The sequence below is a fragment of the Elephantulus edwardii genome, unplaced genomic scaffold (genome assembly GCF_000299155.1).
Source record: "Elephantulus edwardii isolate Elephantulus edwardi_28Jun2011 unplaced genomic scaffold, EleEdw1.0 scaffold00030, whole genome shotgun sequence".
Lineage (NCBI taxonomy): Eukaryota > Metazoa > Chordata > Mammalia > Macroscelidea > Macroscelididae > Elephantulus > Elephantulus edwardii.
This window is the reverse complement of record NW_006399780.1, coordinates 8,936,168-8,940,682: the sequence shown is the minus strand read 5'-3', so window position 1 is coordinate 8,940,682 and position 4,515 is coordinate 8,936,168. Positions and strand designations below refer to the sequence as shown.

At 39.2% G+C, this 4,515-nt stretch overlaps 1 pseudogene; it reads left to right on the top strand.

The window, feature by feature from the left end:
* Window positions 1-376: 376 nt before the first annotated feature.
* Window positions 377-4,515, top strand: part of LOC102870627 — a 22,390-nt pseudogene continuing 18,251 nt past the window's right edge.

Sequence of the window (4,515 nt, the reverse complement as noted above, 5' to 3'; positions counted from 1 at the left end):
CAATCACTGGGATTAGGTCTGTTGGAGATGATGAGATTGGCTCAGGACAGGGCAGGTTTCAGAGCTAATGTACATAGGGTCACTATAACTCAATAGCACATAACAAAAACATGCTTTATTTTAGGATTTGTGTGTGTGTGTGTGTGTGTGTGTGTGTTGTTGGTTTTTGGTTTGGGTTGTTTTATGATGTCGGGTTTTGGGGGATTTTTGGCCTATTTTGCTATATCTTATCATTTCTAATATATACTGCACACAGTGTTAAAATACCTCTGTAAGTTTATCTGTAATGTTTCCAAACCCTAAAGATTTTCTTTCTGAAATTACTAACACTAAGGGACATCAAAATGAGCTCTGCTCTTGGACCCTCACTTCCAACATGACAAAGAAAAGGAGATATAATGGTCTTGCCAAAAAGGGCCATGGTCACGTGCAGCCTATTAACTGCACAAACTGTGCCAGGTGCGTGCCCAAAGACAAGGAAATTAAGAAGTTCGTAATTCGAAATACAGCAGAGGCAGCTGCCGTCAGGGACATTTCTGAAGTGAGTGTCTTCGATGCATATGTGCTTCCAAAACTATGTGAAACTGCACTACCGTGTGAGTTGTGCCATTCACAGCATGGTGGTGAGGAACCATTCTCATGAAACCCAGAAGGACCGAACACCTCCACCTAGATTAGACCTGCAGGTGCTGCCCCATGACCACCACAAAGCCCATGTAAGGATTTGATTCCTTAAAGACTGAAGAAAAAACTCATCTGAAAATAAAATGGAAATTATACCTTTTTTTTTTTTAAAAAAAAAAAGGCGTTCTGGTGGCCTAATAACAAGATGCTGCGCTGCAATCCTGAAGGCATGTGGTTTGAGGCCATCAGCTGCTCCATGGGAGAAAGATGGACAGTCTCATCCTGTGGGATTAACTGCCTCTGAAAACGTGCTGGAGTGTGAGCTATCGGCGAGTTCTGACTTGACAGTACACAACAACAACAAGGGACATCATGCTTGGAAAGATGGAGGGACAGCGAAGGGCAGGAAAATCCCCAATGAGATGGACTGACATGATGACTTCAGCAACGGGTTTCAGTGTCTCAAAGATGATGAAAATGGTACAGAATATGGCAAAGGTCAGGTTGGCTGTTCATAGGGTCACAATGAGTCATATTCCACTCCACCACACCTAACAACAACCACAATAATAGAAGGCAATAATATTGAAAACTGGAAAAAAAGAGAGGCAGCACAAGAGAGCTGACTTACATTAGAACCACTTATGACCAAATTGTCTGAATGGAACTGTCACAAGTACCAGGCCCTTCCCTAAATTCTGCAGACGTATCAATGATACATCTAAGCTCTGATATCCCTAAACTCTGCAGATGTATCAATGTACAAAAAAGACAGGAACTTTTTTCCATTTATTTATTTCATGGTATTAGTAGAAAACAATATCAGAATGTTTTACATATCACAATAATAAAAATTGATAATAATAAAATAATAAAATAAAATTAATAATAATAACATAATAACAAAAATAAAAATTTATTTAGGAATATCATATTTGTGTTTAAGAAGGTTGAAATGTACTTGCTATATATCTGAAGGCTGGACAATGAATAAGGATGACATAAGAAAAACTGATGCCTTTGAGTTGCAGTATTGGAGAAAAGTACTGAGTATCTCATGGATTGCCAAAAGAACAAACACATATGTCTTGGGAAAAGCTAAGCCAAGCAGAGAGCTCCTTCAAGGCAAGAATGGCAAAATTTCACCTCACATACTTTGGGCATGTTGCTAGGAAAGGCTATTCCTTGGAAAGGGGCATCATGCTTAGAAAGAGAGGAAGACTCTTAATGAGGTGGACAGACATAATGACAGCAGAAGTAAAGTCAAATGTATCAGAGAGGAGGATGACACAGGATACGACAGTTTTCAGATCTGTTGTTCATAAGGTTGCTATGAGTTATACTTGACTCTAGGGCACCTAAAAACAACAATATATGCATGTACACAACTGAGTAAACATATTTCTACCATGAATTAAGGTTTTTAAAAATTCAAAGCCAGTAAATGTAGGTGTAAGGAAGTGAAGTATGGTTAAAGTATCAAATAGTGTGTCCAGATTAAGGCCTCTCTGGCATGGCATTGCAAGAAAGATCTGAATCAAAGGAAATGAGCCATGAAGACACATGGGGGAGAAGTCATGCAAGCAGAGGGAACATCAGGTGCAAATGTCTACAGTATGAATATAAGCTTAGGTAATTGAAGCTCCGTCTCACATACCTTGGGCATGTTGCCAGGAGGGATAAGTCTTTGGAGAAGGACATCATGCTTGAAAGGGCGGAAGGAGAACACAAGAAAAGAATGCCCTGAATTGACTCAGTATCTGGGGTGTTGGGGGTAAATGTGTCAGAGACAGTGAGATTGGCTCAGGACAGGGTTCAGAGCTATTGTACATTGGGTCGCTATGGATCATGAGTGACTAGTCGGCACGTAACAATAAGGAAAAGATGCACAGAAGAAGACTGTCCATCTTTCTCTCATGAAGCTGCTGGTGAATTTAATTGCCAGAGAGGTGCAGTCTTTGGATTAGTAGCAAAACTCCCTATGCACTAGCCACGGAGCTTTCTAGTATCGCTTTAAACTAGGTCAATATAATAGATAATGCATTTTCCCCAGCATTTCATGATTAAAGAGCTATAACTTCTTAAAAATACTCACACAACAGAGATTGAACTTGCTCATGGGCTAACAGAAAAAGATCAAGTGTCAGGAAATGAATAGACAATTTATCAAGGAAGACATTCAGATGGCAAACAAATACATGAAGAAAGGTTCAAAATCCCTAGCTATCAGAGAGATACAAATCAAAACAACTATGAGATATCATATCACCCCAGCAACAATAGCAAAGTTCAACAGGGCAACAAACAACAAATGCTGGTGAGGTTATGGAGAGATTGGAACTCTTACTCACTGCTGATAGGGATGTAAAATGATAAAGCTGCTGTTGGAAGGTAGTCTGGCACTTTCTCACAAAGTTGGAAATAGAAACACCATTCGACCCAGCAATTCCACTACTGTGAATATACCCTAAAGAAACCAAAGTCATTACTCAAACAGATGTATGCACACCCATGTATACTGCTACATTATTCACAATAGCAAAGAGATGGAAGCCACTCAAGTGCCTATCAACAAATTAATGGAGAGGAAAACTATGGAACATTCACACAATGGAATACTATGCAGCATTAAAAACAATGAAATAGTAAAACATTACAGAACATGGGGGAGTCTCGAGGACACTATGCTAAGTAAAATATCTCAGTCACAAAAGGGCAAATACCGCATACTGCATAACATCAATGTTACAAAATAGATCAGACATGAGGGGGTTGGGAAGGGAATGGTGAGAGAGTGGGTACATAATGAACACTGTATTAGAACAGATGAGGGGAAGAAAAGGAATATATGATTATGTGTTGTATGTATCAGACCAATCTAGACCAAGGGGTGCACTGCAGGGTGGGCTGGGGGAGGTGGAAGGGGAGGAGAGGAAAATATGTGAAACAATGAAATTTTTTAAAAAATATTTCAAAGAAGAGAAAGTGTCCCTTTGGAACGCCACTAGGTAAGAGGAGCATTTTAAGGAGGAAACTCAGGAGAAATTTTTTTACAAAGATTTAAAAGGAGATCAAGTGTCCCTTTGGAACTGCATTAAGAGGAACATTTTAAGGAGGAAACTCAGGACACAATGCTCCCATCTTTGTTATCTAAACCAAGTAAGAAGAAAGGACATTATCTAGTCAGGACAGTGAGGATGATGTTTCACTTAGGGCCTTGAAATATGGTCAAATTGTATTATGTGAGTAGAAGCTGATTAGCCTAAGGCAGTCTCCATCTAATAAACAATGTGCCCTGGATCACAGCACTCAGTTTTACCAACTAACATGTATCCCAATAGCGTAATTTCATAGCTTGTTCAAAGTAGCTTATTTCCTTCTTTAACATTGTCCTATATTTTCTGTTTAGTTATTCTGTTATTTCATAACTGGAAATAAATGTATTCCTTAAAGAGATAACAATTAGGCTTATTGTTGTATGTTGTCAAGTTGGGTTTTCAGAAACAGTTAATCGCACTGGAGAAGACTGCCCATCCTTCTCCCAGTGAGCAGCTGGTGAACTCAAACTGCGTGCCTTCAGGATTGCAGCACAGCTTCTTTCCACTAGGCCACCAGATCTTTAGGCTCATTATACTAATATAAAGCTTAAAACTATAAACTAACCTAAGGTTCAAAGTGAAATTTAGAAGAAATTTTTTTCCCTAAAATTAAACAAAATCCAAGGCAACCAAAATATGACTTTGAGTCTATCCCACCTGAATTTTAGAACCATCTCAGGAACAGATTTGAGGTTTTGAACACTAATGAACGAAGGCCAGATGAGTTGTGGGAGGATATCAAGGGTATCATCCAGGAAGAGTGCAAACGGTCATTGCAAAGACAGAAGAGGAA